The 22,171-nt window shown below is 44.1% G+C and overlaps 1 pseudogene; it reads right to left on the bottom strand.

The window, feature by feature from the left end:
• Positions 1 to 4,665: 4,665 nt before the first annotated feature.
• Positions 4,666 to 22,171, bottom strand: part of LOC141069128 (GRB2-related adapter protein-like) — a 36,882-nt pseudogene continuing 19,376 nt past the window's right edge.

Genomic DNA, 22,171 nt, shown 5'->3' with positions numbered 1-22,171 from the left:
CGCAGGTAACCCCCTATACACAGTGCAGGCGGAGGCAGGACTCCGTATTACGCAGGTTAACCCCCTATATACAGTGCAGGCGGAGGCAGGACTCTGTATTACGCAGGTAACCCCCTATACACAGTGCAGGCGGAGGCAGGACTCTGTGTTACGCAGGTAACCCCCTATATACAGTGCAGGCGGAGGCAGGACTCTGTGTTATGCAGGTAACCCCCTATATACAGTGCAGGCGGAGGCAGGACTCTGTATTACGCAGGTAACCCCCTATACACAGTGCAGGCGGAGGCAGGACTCTGTTACGCAGGTAACCCCCTATATACAGTGCAGGCGGAGGCAGGACTCTGTGTTACGCAGGTAACCCCCTATATACAGTGCAGGCGGAGGCAGGACTCTGTGTTATGCAGGTAACCCCCTATATACAGTGCAGGCGGAGGCAGGACTCTGTATTACGCAGGTAACCCCCTATACACAGTGCAGGCGGAGGCAGGACTCTGTATTACGCAGGTAACCCCCTATATACAGTGCAGGCGGAGGCAGGACTCTGTGTTACGCAGGTAACTCCCTATATACAGTGCAGGCGGAGGCAGGACTCTGTGTTATGCAGGTAACCCCCTATATACAGTGCAGGCGGAGGCAGGACTCTGTGTTATGCAGGTAACCCCCTATATACAGTGCAGGCAGAGGCAGGACTCTGTGTTACGCAGGTAACCCCCTATATACAGTGCAGGCGGAGGCAGGACTCTGTGTTACGCAGGTAACCCCCTATATACAGTGCAGGCGGAGGCAGGACTCTGTGTTACGCAGGTAACCCCCTATATACAGTGCAGGCGGAGGCAGGACTCTGTGTTATGCAGGTAACCCCCTGTATACAGTGCAGGCGGAGGCAGGACTCTGTGTTACGCAGGTAACCCCCTATACACAGTGCAGGCGGAGGCAGGACTCTGTTACGCAGGTAACCCCCCTATATACAGTGCAGGCGGAGGCAGGACTCTGTATTACGCAGGTAACCCCCTATACACAGTGCAGGCGGAGGCAGGACTCTGTATTACGCAGGTAACCCCCTATACACAGTGCAGGCGGAGGCAGGACTCTGTTACGCAGGTAACCCCCTATATACAGTGCAGGCGGAGGCAGGACTCTGTGTTACGCAGGTAACCCCCTATACACAGTGCAGGCGGAGGCAGGACTCTGTATTACGCAGGTAACCCCCTATATACAGTGCAGGCGGAGGCAGGACTCTGTGTTACGCAGGTAACCCCCTATACACAGTGCAGGCGGAGGCAGGACTCTGTATTACGCAGGTAACCCCCTATATACAGTGCAGGCGGAGGCAGGACTCTGTATTACGCAGGTAACCCCCTATATACAGTGCAGGCGGAGGCAGGACTCTGTGTTACGCAGGTAACCCTCCATATACAGTGCAGGCGGAGGCAGGACTCTGTGTTACGCAGGTAACCCTCCATATACAGTGCAGGCATAGGCACCCGATCCTGTGTCAGCAGTTTTATACTAATATTTCCTCCTGGCAATTGAAGGCTTTGTAACAATGAAGCGACAGCTGAGTATAATAATGTAATGGGGGAATATCACAGGACGGGGGGCCCAGCGCTGCCGAGTGACTGCCACAGTGTCACGACCCCGCTGCTGAAACGGAGCGATGATAACATCTGCTCTTGCTCTCCTCCGGCCTTCTCCATCAGTGATGGCCCGAGACCCTGGTGTAAGTGCAGTGTGTAGGTGCACGTTCACACTGTGGCCAAACAACAGACAAAACCTAAAGCAAAATGAACAAATACCCTGAAGTAAGGAATTGTAGAGAACACACAGGATACTTAGAGCAAAAGCCATCCGACAAGGTGACCCATCGGGGTGGCCCCGAACTCCTGTAGATAGCCTCACTATGTGTCAGCAGACGTCAAAATAGTCGGGCGGCAGGGCGGGACCCAAATCCAACTGTTCAGACACCTGCCCATGGAAAGCTACGTGAACATTAGCAGCAATGAACCAACTCTGACCCTATCGTTTAATGAGCATTGTAACCTGTTTACAGGATGGGGAGGAGGTAAGCTGTGATATCAGCTATTGTGAATGGTGGATCCTGTGTTATCTACTGTATGTAGAGGTGTTATCAGTCATTGTACAGGAGGAGGAGGTGAGCTGTGATATCAGCTATTGTGAATGGTAGATCCTGTGTTATCTACTGTATATAGAGGTGTTATCTGTCATTGTACAGGAGGAGGAGGTGAGCTGTGATATATAATATTGTGAATGGTGGATCCTGTGTTATCTACTGTATGTAGAGGTGTTATCAGTCATTGTACAGGAGGAGGAGGAGGTGAGCTGTTACATCAGCCATTGTGAGTGGTGGATCCTGTGTTACCTGCTGTAACATGTCTCTGTAGATGATGAGATTGCTGAAAACTGTTCCGGAAACAGCAGGAAGTATGACTCTAAAATAGCCCCAGTGACTCACTGATGAAGACATCAAATAAAAAAAAATCATAAAAGGCCATATTTACCAATACCTGGTTACAATAACAATGTACTAAAGGGTGCAGACAGGCCCCAGTGGTAAAAGGCCAAATACTGGGGAACAGCCGGTCACACACCCATCATTCATGGCTGCTTAGTACTAATAATGCACACGGAAACGACTTGTATACAGCTCCAGTCACACTTATACGTGTAGTGCACCATGACGGATGACAGGCTATAGGTTATTTCCATACTATTAGATCAGGCCAACTGCCCAGCACTATGTAAGTGCACCGCACAGGAACAAACACCCCAGTTACCCCACCAACACTACGGGGCCTGGCTGCATCCTGCAAAGATAAAAGAGGGATTGGTAGTTGATATTTTGGTCAAAATACACAAGCTTGCAACCACCTCCATCATTATCTTGGAAGTCCTTACCTAACATTAAAAGCAATTCTCTGAAAAGGACATAAATCCCAAAAAAAACATTACAGAAAAGCAGCCACGTACCAATACCTGGTGACGATACTGATCTACTGTAGACAGGCCCCTGTGTTACATGGTGCAGCAGCACAGGTGCAGAGTGATGATTAATAATTGCTCCTACATTGACCATCCATGGGGGCGGCTGCTTAGTATTATAGATGCAGACAGGTATAATACCAAGCAGCACCCCCCTCCATGGATGGTAGGTGTTCTAGTGGCTGTTCATCAGTATTTTGCACTTATGCTGCTTTCGCCCCATGACACTGGGGCCTCTCTGCACCCTGTTTATTGGTACTAGGACCAGCTATTGAGAAGTATGACCTTTCCTTGCAAAATTACTAGTTTAGTTTTTTTTTTTGTTTTTTGTTTTTTTAATAAAGATCGTATTCTGAAAAAAAAAAAAAAATATTGTCAAATTTAAAAAAAAAATTCTAAATCAAATGTTCCCATTAAAAGAGAATTGTAGTCTCTGCAAATAAAGGGTGTATTGACAAGTTATATTATGTTCCCATATACTTTCTGTATAAATTAAATTCATAAATTAATGAAATGACAGAAAGCAGAGATCTCGGGTATGACGTCCATAGCTGCGCCGTTATTGAACCGGACTGTACGACACTGAGCCGGACGTATCCACAGCCGGACACTGGCATCAAACAACACATAGCAAGGAAAGGATTGTCCAGGATTGCAAAAAATGGTTTGCCCCCCCCCCAACCCCCTTTTTTTTTTCCAGAAATCATGTCCCAATTATCTACAAGCCACGTCTGGTATTGCAGCTCATATTGTCTAGGGATAAGCTGCACTACCACACAGTGTCCATGATCAATGGTGGCGCTGTTTCTCAAAAAAAGCAAGACCCTTTTTTTCTATTCTTCTAATTTTAGTAGTTACTTTGCATAAAGAACGAAGACAGTGAAAGAGGAAGTTTGGCGGGATTCCAGAAGTCATCACCCCGTCCTTCCCGATAACTCGTCCACACAGATGCAGACACCCACACTCTCTCGGGTACATTCATGGAGCAATGTACTTTCCTTTTGCCAGCCAGCCACGACACCCCGATGTTTCCGTATAATACAATATTGTAATTTTAGGCTTCATATATTTGGGGGGTTTCTGGTGGGTTCTTACCTACAGTGACACATCTGGGGTCTGGCGGATGATAGAAATCTATTATCCGTCCTTTCATGGTTCAGAAGTATCCGCGTCTATGGTGGGATACTTTACGGGAACTCGTGGGCTCATGTGGTAGAAAAGATGGATGCCTGATATACAAGAAGAAGGCAAAAACTCAGGTTTGAATTAACACAACTTGTCAGTTCACACTCGGTAAGACCCGTGCCCTAAATGTGGCGCTCCCCGTTTATGGTTGGGTAGTAAAAGTAAGAATTTAACCCACAGAATCCATTATAATGTGACACAGAGGTTGTAAAGCAACCACACTAAGTACAATATTTCGGAAGGGGTATAGTAACGGCCATAGAGCGGTAGATCACGTTGAATCTGATGATTGGCGAGATCTGTCCATTTATTGACCCCCGATAAACTTTAAATGACTTTTCGACATTTTTGGACGATTCTTCCGCTATAGTTCTTCTATAAAAGCCTATACCTAGGTGGCCCAACTTGAGGAAGGCCAATCCTTGAAACTATGGGGTGGACTAGTCTTGACAGCAAAAAATTGGAAGCCAAGTCTAAATCTATAAACCATATATCCATTATGTAATGATCATTGTAGGTCTGCGGTTAGAACAGATTTAATAACCACCTCCAAAAATGTAAAATAACCCTTTCTTTTTGAAAGTCTCTTGCGAGAATGAAGAAAAGATATATTGAGCTCAGACATAATGTTCTCCACCTTATCTAAGTGGCTGCCTCTTATCAAAGAATGGTCTCCTCCACTGGAAGTATGATCCTGACAATGGCGGTCACTGGTGGATCTGGTTGACATAGTTCCTAGGAAAAAGACCAGTCCTTCCGGAAATTCTTCCACTCCACCAATTGGGATCCGAATTGTCCATGACTTCGATTATATCTCCTCGTTGAAAAGACAGTTCTGATGATTTCTCCGAGATGAAGTTGTACTGAGCCTGGACAAACTGCTTCATTCTCTGTTGGAACAGAAGACAGAACATAACTAGCATCTACAATTCCATCACAGGAAATCAGCTGGTGGAATGAACTGGGGACGTTCATGGGTGAGATGTTTGGTTCATCTAAGACACGTTAATACATTATATGCCTCGCTTTATATTTTTAGATATAGATGCTTTTTCTATTTTCGAATTTCATTTTATTTTGTGAAAGACACGTGACTCAAGAAAGCACAAAAATACTGTTTTATTTCCCAGAGAGCTTAAGGCTATGGCTGCTCCCAGACGTCTTTATCTTTATCTAACACGTGACTACAACCACTCCCTATACATTGAACAGAATCAGCAAAAAAAATGTACATCAGCCAGTCTCCTGCAGAGTTACATAGTCCTATTTTGGCTGGAGGACGGTATGAACCGAAAAGAAAAAATATATATTTTGGCTGACAGCCACCTTATGTAGCCCCATCTGAAGCTGTCAATAGAGGAAATAATTTTTTTCTATACTAGTTTGCACCGATGATAACCGCATCAATGAAAAAAGGGGTTCTGATATAAGAACACAGTTTGGGATCCATGCATGTTTGAGTTTAAGCACAGTTTAAAGCTGAATTACAAATATAAAATCGGTACCATAATGGGAGCAAATATCACCCCACAAATTGGAAGAGGCTTACAATGTAAGTTTAGCGGCATTATTAAATTAAAGGCATCTGTTTTCTTTAACCCTATATTTATGAAGTCCTACCAGCACTTTTACCAAAATAAAGACTTTAATCCTTGAAAATCTGACATTTCTCATATTGTTCAGTAGACCGGTTTTATTGAGACCAGACTGATTCCAGTTTATAAGACATTGTTATTATTATTGGACTAGCAGGAAACATATATAAAACTCACTTGTTACAGTAGAGGAGCTTTAGGAAGTAAACTCAAAATGTTGATAGAAAATCTTAATACTTTTTTTCTTGAGTTACATGGAGGGACTTTATATATATACATATATGTGTGTGTATATATCAGGAGGTGGTGAGTTCTCTGTCTTAATTGCTTAAGAGATTGCATCAGATAAAACATTGTCCTTCACAGCCGTCAATCTCGGCTCATAACTTTCACAATCCCAGCGTGGCTTGCAGCCCTGTGGCCGGGGAGGGAGCTTCCATTTTCTTCATTATTGTAAATTAATTGATGCTGAAAAACAGATGTTAAACATTTGATGTCCTGCCAGGTGTGAGGTGATTCTGGAGAATGCTAGTTCTAATGAATACGCCAGTTGTTAATAATCCTGCACTTTTATTACACCGGGCCCTGGGGGGGACACGAGGCGATAATCATAGAGCAGGAGCTGACTAAAACATGTGTATCTGGTCACGTGGGCACAGAATAAAGTGGGGTAAAATCTGCAAGAACTAGTGTACACTAGGAAGACCCATGGTGTTATTATTTAAAGGGAAAGTACACCATAACATCACCGCCCACAAATACAGGCCATAAATTGCACGGTGCATGAACTGTTTGATTTACTGTGTATCGGACCCAACTCCGAACCGTTTTACATTCTGCCCATTGAATAATCCAGAATATTTGATATTCTGACTTCCATAAGACTAAATTTAATTCCTGTACTGCAGTATCAGTCATATAGAACATGGTGGTGATGAAATAAGAGTTAATACGCTTATCATGCCTGGCTGACCCCACCTGTGGCCACAACCTGTAAGGTCCCATGAGTGTAACTGGCAGTAGGCGGTGGCTGTTGCGATACAAGAAGTGAAACTTCACGTATATTTCCAGGCATAAATGCGAAAATATGTTTAAAGGGCTCCGAAAAGTTTAGGGTATAGTGAACTGAATACGGGTAGGGGGTGTCCAACCTTAACGTAGCATATACAGTGAATGCATGCACAGTCCCAGTTAGGGAGCCCAAACACTGGACATAAGTGTCAAATAAAAGTTGCGAAAAAGGGAAAATTATCATCCACCATGTATGTCATGTATGAAGCCCAGTGTCCCTATGACAACTCTGAACTACCAGAGAACAAGAATAGAAAGGGTTGTTACGGGGTCACAAAAAGAGAAGCTTTTCTCACAAGAGAGCCATCAAACAATAATTCATCTGGACAATAAAGGGATGCAACGCTGCACCCCTGTGTATAGGAGAAGAAGTTGAAAGTTTTAATCTCAATTCCTTTTTGTTTTGCTGATGTTTACAAGCACATTCCAGGGTGTAATAAAAGCCCTGGCTGCAGAGCATTGTCATTATTGTGCTAAAACACCAAAGCCAATCAGATGGCAACGTTGCCTTTTATAAGTAACAATCCCTAGCTATATAATTCAGGGAGGTATTCAACCACTAAAATCGCAGTGTAATCATTACACTTATTTACATGCTCCAGGCATTGTGACCTGCCCATATTACACACACGCCAGTACACTCGTTGCACACTTTGGTGAAAACATGTTTTTAGACAAATATATTATGTGCATGTAACGTGAGAGCCTGGAGCCTTTATGAGAAAGATGTAAGGTCTGATAGGAATACAGAAAAAGGAAATGTCAACCAATATTCTTCTGGGCCCCTTTATTCCTGCAGATTACAAACTAGAAAAAAACAGGCACTGCAATGGGGTCTACAACTATGCCTCTTGTGTCTTTTGGTTACTGCATGGGCAGAATAATCTTTCCATGTACTTGTTTGGTCTGAAAACCATTTATTCCTTATACTGGGACTTCTCAGAAAACAGATATACTAACATTTATGTCTAATGGGAAACTTAGGGGACTGCCAATGCTTCCATGCACCCTAGATAAAATCCTACCACTGCTCCATTCATCGTTAAAAGAAGGATTTAATAGCTGAAACATAAAACCGGGGATTAAACAAGACTTTTTTACATATATCCTATTTAGCGTTTTTAACCCAGGCATTATAGTAGCATGTGCCTGCATGGTAGGGAGACTATACAGGCTATCATATAGATTGTCACTTGGGAAATATTAGGTGTATCTATCCTTTCAGGTGACTTTTTAGAATAGGATGTCATGTGTGACTATGTACAAGAGGTATAACACATAATACTGACTGTGACATGACGTGGATTCTGATTTTTTTCACCAGATTTCCTCTGTTAAGGCTCTAATTTCCCTTTGTCTCTGAGCTAGTGGGTGGAGACTACCACAGACACAATGTATTCCTGCTCTTCTGTTTCTGTGTAGCTCAAGTTTAGAAGCAGAGACAAGGAGGGCATTAAACAGCAGTTCAGAGCAGAGTAGCTGTGAATCCCGCTATCCAGTGAGATAAAACACTTACTAGAAAGCTGCAGCAGAAGTTAGTGTGTGTCTATGATTCTCTCTCTCACTGTGCGTCTCCCTAATTCCCTCTGCATAGTCTTTAATAGGAAACTGTAATCTGAGCCCTCGTGAACTGGTATCCTGTCTTGTTTTGACGAAGACGGATTTTAGCTATTTATCAAAGTGACCATTTAAGATCCTCAAAGTCCTAATGGGTAATATGAGATGAGTCCAGCATAAGATGATAATATTAATGTTATATTAAGGAACTGCTTAGCTTAACTCAAAACCCGAGCTCCCCTGTGATGTACCCCAAGTAGTACCTCGTATTCTTCCGGTTATCTCTCACCCAAAAACTAGTTGAACGGCTGATGACAAATCGGAGATTTCACTTTCAGTTGTAATTAGTAAAAAGGCCATAATGAAATAATGATAGTGTCTATGTGGCTAGTAACGATGGCTACAGAGAATACTGTGATTGTAGCCCCCCACCCAGCATGTCTACCTTCTCCTCCTCGTCTCGTAGGAGCACTTGATGGGTTTTGGCGATGGAATTCGACTTGTAATAATCCACCAGCTCATTGAGGGAGCCGAACTTCATTTCCCACAGGTAGTACGTGCCATTTCGCTCCCTCAATACCTTGAAGTGCTGCACGTGGTGCCCGTAACTGGAGAGAAAATAGAAAACAAGCACGAAAAGAGTCAACTTTGGGTGGATTTCGGAATGACAAAATTCATTTTTTATAACATTGATGTCACTCTGACTCTCGTTCTGTTGATTATGAATCACAATAAGTGTTTCATAAATGTTTGGCTCCTACTAGTTTTCCCCTCCAAAAAAATTGCGAAAAAACAACCTGGCACGACGATACGATCCAAGCTTCGTAATAAGGAGTTTAGGATCATGGAAAGCAGTTCTATTGGAAAACTAACGACATTATCATACTGGTAATAATGAAAACAAGCAATCATCGGACCGCTCTTATCAAGGACGGGTGTCAATCGTCTTGTGGTCATAGTAATGGCTGCGGCTCTGGATCCAAATTGTAGGCATGGGCAAGCAACCTGGGCCTCTCCTGCCAGAACTACAATTACCGTCATGTTCTGACAGCTGCCGTGCTGTAGAGGCCACCGCTGTTGCACCATAGGAATACAACAGCACGACCCTAGTAGCTGTGGACCCCATTACCAATTTTGCACTTAGGCCTAGGAGCTTCATATTGCACCTTTGGGCTCCAGTTAGTATCTGCATCATCTGCACCCCTCTGGTCACCTCCACGGTCTGTATATTATTTGTGGTCTTATCGTCACTCATCATTTATCTGTTTTTTAATCATTTTGAGAATGTTTCCTTTCCAGGAAGAAAAATGAGAAGACGATATAAATTATACACATATATAAATACAAAAAAAAAAATTATTCTATAACAAAACAAAAAAATTGGGATGCAAAAACACTCAATACTGCCTCAGAATACCAATTTTTGGGGCATAAAATAAAATTCTGCGACCCAAAATCTATTTTTGTAAGTGAATATTTGTAATGTGGCGGCAGTAACCTCTGACGATACCGATAATTCTCTGCGGTTCTGTACATGACGTCACTTGGGCTCCGGCTCATCTCATTATATGAAGCTGTAGGTAAAATGAAGGATAATGAGGCGCAGGGCTGTGACCCGATGATAAAGGCTTTATACGCTGGGTGTTGTGGGCTCATTAACAAACACCATTTGGTGATGGTGAAAGATGAAACAAATCCTGTGGAATTATCTGAGTGGGTGTGGATTGGGCAACTCTGCTACTGTTCTCTATAGACGGATCATGGAATTGGGAGGCCACAAACCCGAGCTGTGAAGTGATCATCGGCTTATTGCAGGGGAGGACTGACGCAGTGGATTCTGCAATCACTTGCATAGGACTGCTGCAAGGTTTTGCGACCATCAAAATGGCTAATGATGGCAATCTGATGGCTTCTTCCATTGCCTGCAAGTATTTCCTTTTTTTTTTTTGAGAAAACATAAAAAAGGTGCAAAAGGGCTTCAGTCTACAGGATTGTGCTGGGACGTGTGCGTGATACCTGCTGAACGTCCCGTAGTTGCTTCAGCGCGCTCAGTGCAGCAACGTCTCTCAACTGCAGGTGCTGTGCAACCCCTTTAAGAGCATGCAGTAGGATTACCTAGCTGCAGTCCTATGCAAAAATCAGATTTCTCCATACAGTATATTGTAATATGGGCAAGGTATAAGACCCTACTTAATCAGTGAATTTCGGGTGGTCATTCATTCCCATCGTCCCCAGTGTATAACATTCGTCCCGGACCCTCGCCCCTGGTGTATAACATCTGGCTCCTCACTCCCCTGGTGTATAACATCTGGCCTCCCGCCTGCAGTGAATAACATTTGGCCCGGCCCCTCGCCCCGATGAATAACATCCAGCCCCTCGCTCCTCCAGTGTATGACATCCTGACCCTCGCCCCCGGTATATAACCTCTGGCCCCCCACATGCCGTCTGCATTTACCACCATGTGACAGAATGGCCGGCGGTGCACCGGGGTAGCAGGTCCATTCATGACATTTATCACTCCTAAATCTTCCCCCATCACCTGTGAGTGATATTATTGAGAAGTGGAAGGAACCGCAGCAACTCAGCCACAAAGTGGAGACCCAGCAACATTACAGAGCGGGGGGGACTAGTGCTGAGGAGCAAAAGGTGGAAAAGTCACCAATACTCTACTGACCCCATAACTGCAGAGTCCAAACCTACTTTGGTAATAGCACAAACACTGCGCCCCCCACTGGGAGCTTCATGGCCGAGCAGCTGCATGCAGCCATACATCACCAAGCACAATGACGAGCGTCGGATGGAGTGGTATAAAGCCGCCACCACTGGACTCTGGAGGAGACGTGTTCTGTTCAGTGACGGGTCACACTTCTCAATCTGTGTCTGATGGAGGAGTCTGGGTTTGGTGATTCCAGGAGGATGTTACCCCATGAATGCATTGTACCCCCTGTATGGTGGAGGAGGATAATGCTATGGGCTGCTATCAGGGGCCCCGGCACAAGACATTGTGGACAGTTGTATCTTCAGCTTTGTGGGAACAGTTTGGGGAAGACCCTTTTCTGTTCCCCATGACGGTGCCCAGTGCACAAGCTCCATAAAGATGCTGTACAGAGTGACATCGAATCATAGCGGTCACTGACCCCATTGTGGCTCACAATTGATATTCCGGTATGTTTCTGGAGGTTTGTAGGGAGAAGGAGAAAGACCACGCAAACTGGAGAACAACCTCAGGACCCCGGTGGCAAAAGGAATAAAAACCACTGACCTACGCGACGAGCTCCGCTCTGCTATGTGTACTGATGTTATTTCAGAGGCCATTTTTCACATTCTGCCATCTCTTCCCCCAATCTCATCACAGAATATCCCCGATCACAAATAAACAGAGGAACCATGGAAATTAATCTGACATCGAGATGATATAACTGTGACATAATAAAGGTAAAGAAGATGCGCGACTGACAGGACGGATTAGCCAAAAAGCGACGGCTCCTCTTCACTTCCTTGTCTGGAGAAGATTTCTCAGAACTTTCTAGAGGTGATGGGTAATTGATCGGTGAAGTGATTCCAAGCACAGTCATGGGTGGATAAAGGTCTGTGGAAGCTCCTGGTGTAAGCGCCTGGGTGTGGGGGGCGCTGTTCTCACCCCTTCACTATAAGTCCCCGAAATCTCTGTATGGATTGAGACCCTCCATCATTCACTCTCAGTCCCTTCCAGAGCCACCAATTTATTTTTTTCCTCCTCTTTTCCAAGAACCATAACTGTTTTTATTTTCCAAGACTTTTTGATAAATATCTTTTTGGGGTACAGATGACATTTTGACCCTTTTTTTATTGCTTTTTCTAGAGAGACGCAGTGACCGAAAAACCGCAATTCTGGCCTTTTGAATTTCTTCATCGCGCGGGTAAATTAACTTTATAGTTAGACTTTTACGGACGCGTAAATATCAAACATCTTTTTTTATTTTGGTTTATGTCTACTCCATTTCATTACTGCTTTTGTGTCTTTTTTTTCCTCTTATTTATGCACCAAATTCTTCTTTTAATTTGCACCTTTTTAAAAAGAATTTTATATATGGTTCGCCTGTTTGGGTTTTCTTTTTTTATGTTTTTTTTTCTCTCCCCCAGCTATTTGCGACCGAGTTCATTAATTGTGACTTTTTAAAACGTTGCAATTTATTATTTTTTTTAACAAGACTGGAATTTTTTTTGTGTTTTAGTTGGCAACTTTTTGCTCTAAAAAGGTGCAAAATAAGGTAAACAACAAAAATAAACAAAGGTTTATTGGGTATTTTGCTCAAAATTTTAATCGCCTGCTCCAGAAGAATTTTGCACAAAAAAGTTGATTGATACGAGACGAATAAAGTAATTTCCAAGTTGATTCTAAGTTGTTCTTTTTGTAATACTTTTTAATGCTTCAGATCATTCTAAATACTTTTTTTTTTTTTAGTCCCAAGACAAATAAAGAAAAGTAACTTCTAAGTTGATGCTAGATTTTCGTTTTTGTTTTTTTTTAATGCATGAAGTATATTTAAACCCATTTTTTTAATCTCTTTATGGGACTTGAACTTGATCACATGTTCTATATTTCTATATGGTGCAATTCCAATACTGCCTCCGCCAACATGGCTGCCCCCGCTGTGACCAGGCGGTGGTACCTGTAGAGGGCGCTGTGTCTGCAGTCTGCGGCATCTACCCGCTCAGGACAGACATTTCCTGGTGACTAATCTGCTTCTCGGCTCGGCCTGGATGTTGTTTCAACTCGCTCCGCACTCGCTATCATTCACAAGGGGAATTTTTTTTCTAATTTCCTGACTCGTGATTTCTATAATTACTGCACATATCTTACCGCTCCCTGACAGATCTGGGTTAAAGATGGCCGTGTGTGGTCTTGCGAGAGGCCATAGTACTGGAAGGACAATATTGCTGTAATGTGATCCCGCAGTGATTGCCGATCAGGAGGAAGAAAGCCGCTGTAAAGATGGCAATAGCTCCTTCTTCGGTCAAGGATTAGATTGGCTTTTCCATTGAAACATTTGTCTTAAGCCTTACCTGCAAAAGTGATCACACCCATTATTAATAAGTGGTGAGAGCCGCGTAAAATGAAGACAAGTAGCAGATTATTGAGCAACAATGGCGTGCCACAAATTATAAAAACCATGAGCTGGTCTATGAAGGAATAGGGTTGGATGATGATGATGACTCACGTAAGTTTCTTGGATCCATGTTTGTTTTTGCAGCAAAATCTGTCTGCACTATAGAGCGGGGGAGCAGAGGAAGCAAAGCTGTAGGCACATGAGGTTCGGGCAGCAGCTGCTCCAGCTTTAAAGCATGTCTAAACTGTGAGCTCACATGACAGCCGTCATTAATGTTTTATAGGATGTAAAACACAATGCACAGATTAGTGTCACCATTGATGTGGTTAATCCCCGACATCATGGATCAAAGCCAAGGAGGGAGCACCACCATGTCACATCCAAGGGCAAAAAATCTTCTCACCTCTCTGGTTATGGAGGTGGCAGTAATCTGCTGAAGAGCAATTCCTCCCAATATGGGATTAAACAAGCCATCCATGGGATCGCCTGAGGAGATGATTCAGGAGGCCACCCGCCATCTATACAAGTCGCGCTCAACTATATCAAGATCTAATAGGTTATTTGCAAATCTCGTAAGCAATAGACCCTAGTAGGAAAGTGATGGGCTCTGAGACTAACTTCAAGTGTGACTGTCTTCTGCTGAACATTTAGGAATAATTATTGAGTAGGAGCCCACCTGAGGTTCCTCCAATATACCGAAGGTCCAGTCCAACCTTGGTGACAGCAATCTTCCCGATATACAGACAGCATTAGAAACTAGAGTTCCCCTGCCTAAACCAAGATTATTTGTTTAGAGGTCAGATTGAAGATCTCAAGAAGACTGAATCAACACTTTATGGAAATAGAAAGTGAGGATGAGCATAAAAGGTGATAGGTCAGCGTAGTAAGTAGAGCTGGTTGTGGTAAAGCATACATACTAGGTGCAAATGTTTAGATGTGCGTTCACCTTGGAGATGTCATCTTGGCTAATGGAAAAGGTCAGATTGCACACCTCGTTGCCGAAACCAGTGTTTTGCCCATTTGGTGGGTGGTCCTGTGTAATGGTGCTGAAAAAATTGCACAAGGCATCGTGTTTGAAGGCAGTTGTACATGTTATTTTTTCCTGTAGCATGTCACAGTTTACCTGATGAAGGCCCTGGTACATTGTGAAAACATCTTATATGACTGGATCCAATAATGGTCTTAACAGAGGCAACAACTTTCATGTTTGTATCGCTATGAAGGTCCACAAGTAGCTCCAATAGAGGTTGCCCTCTCCATTATTCACCCCATCATCACTCAGACTGAAGATTTATCATCTCCTGGATATATTATTTTAGGACCGAGCTAATTGTAAAAGAGTGATATAATGGGAGGAGTTGTAAGGAAAAAAAAAAAGCTAAGAGGACTGTTAACACCAAGATGGATGGAGACAATGGAAAAAGTCATGAACGTATCAATGAGAAGCTTCACCACCCAAGGAGTAGATGGGACCTTCTGAAGAAACACCATAAGGTCAACGGAAGTTGAATTTAAGAATAAGGTTTTTCACCAGGTACCACAGGCTCGAAGACCCAAATCAAAGTTGGGATAAGACCCCCTGGTTCACGTCATTGCTCCCTTCTATTGTAGGAAAGAAGTTTGGAATCTTTTAACTCCAAGGAAGAGAAGGATGGTGTGACCCCTTGATTGCATTCCTCCTCCCATGTTTGGGTGCCTATGGAAGTTGGATCCTGCATTTTTATGGGCCACATGTCACCCTTGGTCACTGGATGGGCCACATTCTTGGTCATCGTTGGTTGTGGTAGGACACGGTTGTCCTCTAATAAGTTATAGACTCTAGAAGAATATTCAAAGTCCATGTATACTAAACTTGGCTGCCAGACCACCCTCCAGTGAGCCATTTAGTGATGTCTTAGCTGGACTAATGTATATCCAGCACTAATGCTGCCAAAGAAGATAGGATTGTTTGGCAGACAATCTGTTTTTTTGTGGAAGGCAACTGACTGCACCACGAGCTTTTCCCCACTGCTGTTTTCCAAGACCCACTGCCTTATTGAGGCTCAGTCATCTAGAAGAGATTTCTGCAAGACTTCTACAAGGTTGATCCTTAACCCCCAGCCATCCCCGATCTCCGCTACAATTCTTTCATTGGCCGTAACCCTATTTGACTCCTTTGATTGTTTATTAGTTCACCAGGGGCCACCAATGTATCCTGAGATGACTACACAGATGACTTAACACTATTTGTCTTGACTTCATCTCCCTTGGAATAACACTTTGCATGTTTATGTTTTATGAAACTTTCCGGTGAGCTAATTACTGTACGTCCTCGATCTGGGAATACGAGCGCTGTGTTTTGGCAGGTGACATGAGGTGGAGCGTGATACACTACAATTTCATCTCCTAGTGAAGGTTCCGAGGAACGAAGAGTCTACAGATGGGAACATTGTGATTGATTATTGTTATTGAGCAACCAGGACAGGCAATGACATCGCTACAGGGAGGAATGAATGGAATTGGATGAAAAAACAATACATGATCGTTGTGCATCGATCAAAATGTTTTTAGGAAAGGTCACGAGCCATCACGCGTGGTGGTAACTCCATCCGCCGTGCCACGCAACCACTGTGTGCATGTTACGGACAAGTGTGGGTTCCCGCTACTAAAACGCGACATATATATATTATATATATATACACACACTCATCAACAAAGAAACTGTAACACCAAGAAGGAAAAACAAGGAATTATGTAAATCACAGGATGGATAGACATATTCTTGATCTGCAAATAATGGAAAAACGTAAAAAAAAATTTGGAAAAATTTCAATTGATTCAGTATCGTGCAGAAATCTGGGACATCATTGGTCGGTGATCACACAGGAGCTGCCAGCAGCGGATCTTGATGATTTGATGACTGAACTCCTGGTGTTTCCTCCCTCTACTAATGTACCTATACCCGAAATTGCCATTTCTGTGTGTGGTTCCACTATTACTCCCCAGCAACAGGCCCGCTGTCTTGGGGTCATACTTGACTCCGAGCTTTCCTTTGCCCCCCACATTCGATCACTGGCTCGCTCTTGTCATCTGCACCTCAAAAACATTTCTAGAATTCGACCTTTTCTTACCTTTGACTCTGCAAAAACTCTTACTGTTTCTCTTATTCATTCTCGTCTCGACTATTGTAACTCTCTTCCAATCGGTCTCCCTCTTACCAAACTCTCCCCTCTCCAATCTGTCTTGAATGCTGCAGCCAGGATCATATTCCTCACCAATCGTTACACCGATGCCTCTACCTTGTGCCAGTCATTACACTGGCTACCCATCCACTCCAGAATTCAGTATAAACTTATTACCCTCACTCACAAAGCCCTCCATGGCTCAGCACCACCCTACATCTCCTCCCTTGTTTCAGTATACCACCCTACCCGCGCCCTCCGTTCTGCTGATGACCTGAGGTTAGCATCCTCAATAATCAGAACCTCCCACTCCCGTCTCCAAGACTTTACACGTGCCGCGCCAATTCTTTGGAATGCACTTCCCAGGTCAATACGATTAGTCCCCAATCCCCACAATTTTAAGCGTGTCCTGAAAACGCATTTATTCAGACTGGCCTACCGCCTCAACACATTAACCTAATCTATCCCTGTGTGGCACAGCAAAAAGTTTTACCATAACCAGGTTCCCCGCATCATGTTCCCACATGCTTTATGCATCCATTAGCCCTCTGTGTCCGTACTGTCACACACTTAACATTATGGCTGGTCCATACAATCAGGGCAACTGTTACCACCCACCTTTCGTGTCTACCTCTTTCCTCATAGACTGTAAGCTTGCGAGCAGGGCCCTCACTCCTCTTGGTATCTGTCATAATCTATGTGATTATTGTTATGCTGTAATGTCTATTGTCTGTACAAATCCCCTCCGAAATGTAAAGTGCTGCGGAATATGTCGGCGCTATAGAAATAACATTTATTATTATTATTATTATTTGCCCAAATTCATTCAGCGCGGCCAAACCTTCCTCAGATGACCATTAACTTCCTGAAGGGGGGAATTCTCCTTTTTTTGTGCTTTTGCTTTTTCCTCCCCTTCTTCCCAAAACCATAACTTTTTTATTCTTCTGTCCCCATAGTCGCATGATGGCTTGTTGTTTGCCGGGCGAGTTGTAGTTTTACATGACATTGTTTATGTTTACACATGATGTACTGGAAAGCGAGAAAAAAAAATCCAAGTGCGGCAAAATATTGAAAAAAGCGCAATTCTGCAATTGTTTTTTCTTTTTTTTTATTAACAATATTAACTTTACGGTATAACTGACCTGACAATGTAATTCCCCAGGACAGTGTGATTATGCAGATACCAAACATATATAGTAGTTTTTTTTTTTTTTTAATTTAAATGGTGAAAAAAAACCCCAGAAATTATCGGATCGGACTTTTAAGAAAACAATATCAAATATATGTATTTTTTAAATTTTTAATTTCTCTATTTTTAATGGGGGAAAAACAGGGGTGATTTGTATTTTTACTGTATATATATATTTTTTATTTTTGTCATATTTTCCTTTCTACCGTATTTAATAGTCCCCTTAACCTGCGATCGTCTGATTGTTTCTTCTACCACACTATTGCTATGTAGAGAAAAAATCATGGTCTGCTATGAGTGCCGGCTGCAGTTGCAGACCCTCGGCCGCCATGGTGACTCATTGACGCCCCTCGATCATGTCATGGACACGTGGAATGATGCGCCCCCGTACCGGTGCACATTAAATGTCGCTGTCACAGATTGACAGGGGCATTTAACAGGTTAATAGCTGAGGCTGGAGTAGATACTTTCCTGAATAAATCGAGATGCTTTGAATATTTTTTTTTTTATTTTTTTTACTTAAATGCATAAAGTCATCTTTGTAATTGGATGGGTTTTTAAAAAACTGTTTCCCATTTTGGCTTTTATAGGCTCTTTGTTTCCCTGACGGTTAGGTTAAAAAAGGCATGATTACAGGGGTTATACGCATTTTCATAAATGGTTATCAGATTGTCCTTGTAAATGCAACCAATTTTGCAATTTACTGCTTGTTAAAATTTTCATCCGTTCTTGAGATATCAGTATTTTTCTTTTTTGTTTGTTTACAGCTCGTTGCCTTGGAGACCGACCGCCGCTGCTAGAAAGCACAACATGCCCAATGCTTACAAACTCTTTTCTTTTGAGCTTGTAAGCATTGTTTTGAAGCTGACTAGGATCGTTGGGAGCACGCTTTTACTTCCTAATCCCCAGCCAGTGCATACAAGCCAGACAGCAGCGGTGGTCGGTCTCCTAGGCAACGAGCTGTAAACTAAAAGAAAAGTGTTAATATCTCAAGAACGGCTACAAATTTTAATAAACAGTAAATTGCAAAAGTGCTTGTTTTTACTTGTACTATCTGATAATACCATAATATGAATATGGGGTAAAAACCCTTTAAAGTGTCTTACAGCCTGACAGGGGTCTATTTACGCCAACAGTTTTGTATAACAAGGGGTAGATTGGGTATAATATTTCTAAAATATTCTCCACGCCGCAACTCCCCTTTACGTGAGCATTCCCTTTAATTGCCGCTGCCCAGATTGGAATCAGTTATTAAATCATAGGGCAATTAGCATTTTAAACACAGGACAAGCCCTGCGCTCTATTCTTAGCATTGCTAATGAATAACTCAGAGATCTTTTACATGATAGACGATAACAACATCTATGAAGAGACGTCCCTTCCCAGCGCGGCAGCTCCGGAGCGCAGATCTGTCTCCTGATACCCGCGCTCCACCCCATCTGTAATACCGCTGTAATATATGCAAGGGACATTATTGTCTTAACCCACCTGGAGCCGCGCCAGGCACCACAACCCGACTCATCGGGCCCCGGGTGTGTGGGTGGTCACCATGGGATGGTGCATTTATAAGGGGTTTGGTAATACTGGTTTCCCGCTCCAGTGACTCAGCTCTCGCGCTCATGTTGGGACTAGACACCGGCGAACTCCACATGATCAGACAATACAATGACTATTGGGGAAAACCTAAGTTTACCAGACATTATCGAAAGTGGTCGGCTTTCGAGCTTATTGTATGGAGGGTGGAGTTCTTTTTTTTTTCAACAAAGAGATGCAAATTCCCTGCAGAGACCTGGAGAGAAATTACAACATTCTGTCTGCCTGCAGCCGCCACTAGGGGGAGCTCAGGAGCTTTCTGCAGACAGTGCAATGTATAGCAAGAACTCGCATATATACCTACAGCAGCCGCCATGTACGGTGGACCTCGTATATATACCTAAAGCAGCCGCCATGTACGGTGGACCTCGTATACATAACTACAGCAGCCGCCATGTACGGTGGACCTCGTATACATAACTACAGCAGCCGCCATGTACGGTGGACCTCGTATATATAACTACAGCAGCCGCCATGTACGGTGGACCTCGTATACATAACTACAGCAGCCGCCATGTACGGTGGACCTCGTAAACATAACTACAGCTGCCGCCATGTACGGTGGACCTTGTATATATAACTACAGCAGCCGCCATGTACGGTGGACCTCTTATATATACCTACAGCAGCCGCCATGTACGGTGGACCTCGTGTTCATAAATACCGCAGCCGCCATGTACGGTGGACCTCGTATATATACCTACAGCTGCCGCCATGTACGGTGGACCTCGTATACATAACTACAGCTGCCGCCACGTACGGTGGACCTCATATACATAACTACAGTAGCAGCCACGTATGGTGGACCTCGCATACATAACTACAGCAGCCGCCATGTACGGTGGACCTCTCATATATACCTACAGCAGCCGCCATGTACAGTGGACCTCGTATACATAACTACAGCAGCTGCCATGTACAATGGTCCTCGTATACATAACTACAGCTGCCGCCATGTACGACGGACCTCGTATATATACCTACAGCAGCCGCCATGTACGGTGGACCTTGTATACATAACTACAGCAGCCGCCATGTACGGTGGATCTCGTATACATAACTACAGCAGCCGCCATGTACGGTGGACCTCTTATATTTACCTACAGCAGCCGCCATGTACGGTGGACCTCGTATATATAACTACAGCAGCCGCCATGTATGGTGGACCTCGTATACATAACTACAGCAGCCGCTATGTACGGTGGACCTCTTATACATAACTACAGCAGCCACCATGTACGGTGGACCTCGTATACATAACTACAGCAGCCGCCATGTACGGTGGATCTCGTATACATAACTACAGCAGCCGCCATGTACGGTGGACCTCGTGTTCATAAATACAGCAGCCGCCATGTACGGTGGACCTCGTATATATACCTACAGCTGCCGCCATGTACGGTGGACCTCGTATACATAACTACAGCTGCCGCCACGTACGGTGGACCTCATACTGTATACATAACTACAGTAGCAGCCACGTATGGTGGACCTCGCATACATAACTACAGCAGCCGCCATGTACGGTGGACCTCTCATATATACCTACAGCAGCCGCCATGTACAGTGGACCTCGTATACATAACTACAGCAGCTGCCATGTACAATGGTCCTCGTATACATAACTACAGCTGCCGCCATGTACGACGGACCTCGTATACATAACTACAGCAGCCGCCATGTACGGTGGACCTCGTATACATAACTACAGCAGCCGCCATGTACGGTGGACCTCGTATATATACCTACAGCAGCCGCCATGTACGGTGGACCTCGTATACATAACTACAGCAGCCGCCATGTACGGTGGATCTCGTATACATAACTACAGCAGCCGCCATGTACGGTGGACCTCTTATATTTACCTACAGCAGCCGCCATGTACGGTGGACCTCGTATATATACCTACAGCAGCCGCCATGTATGGTGGACCTCGTATACATAACTACAGCAGCCGCTATGTACGGTGGACCTCTTATACATAACTACAGCAGCCGCCATGTACGGTGGACCTCGTATACATAACTACAGCAGCCGCCATGTACGGTGGATCTCGTATACATAACTACAGCAGCCGCCATGTACGGTGGACCTCATATACATACCTACAGCATCCGCCATGTATGGTGGACCTCTTATATATACCTACAGCAGCCGCCATGTACTGTGGACCTCGTATACATAACTACAGCAGCCGCTATCTACGGTGGACCTCGTGTACATAAATACAGCAGCCGCCATGTACGGTGGACCTCGTATACATAACTACAGTAGCCGCCATGTACGGTGGACCTCGTATACATAACTACAGCAGCCGCCATGTACGGTGGACCTCGTATACATAACTACAGCAGCCGCCATGTACGGTGGACCTCTTATATATACCTACGGCAGCCGCCATGTATGGTGGACCTCGTATATATACCTACGGCAGCCGCCATGTACGGTGGACCTCGTATATATACCTACGGCAGCTGCCATGTACGACGGACCTTGTATATATACCTACAGCAGCCGCCATGTATGGTGGACCTCGTATATATACCTACAGCAGCCGCCATGTACTGTGAACCTTGTATAAAGTATATATGGGCGGCACGGTGGCTCAGTGGTTAGCAATGCAGCCTTGCAGAGCTGGGGTCCTGGGTTCGAATCCCACCAAGGACAACATCTGCAAGGAGTTTGTATGTTCTCCCCGTGTTTGCGTGGGTTTCCTCCGGACACTCCGGT

Source organism: Dendrobates tinctorius, unplaced genomic scaffold (assembly GCF_039654945.1).
Source record: "Dendrobates tinctorius isolate UK_male_01 unplaced genomic scaffold, ASM3965494v1 ptg000257l, whole genome shotgun sequence".
NCBI lineage: Eukaryota > Metazoa > Chordata > Amphibia > Anura > Dendrobatidae > Dendrobates > Dendrobates tinctorius.
Note: the sequence above shows the minus strand (reverse complement) of the source record. Positions and strands in the feature narration are given on the sequence as shown.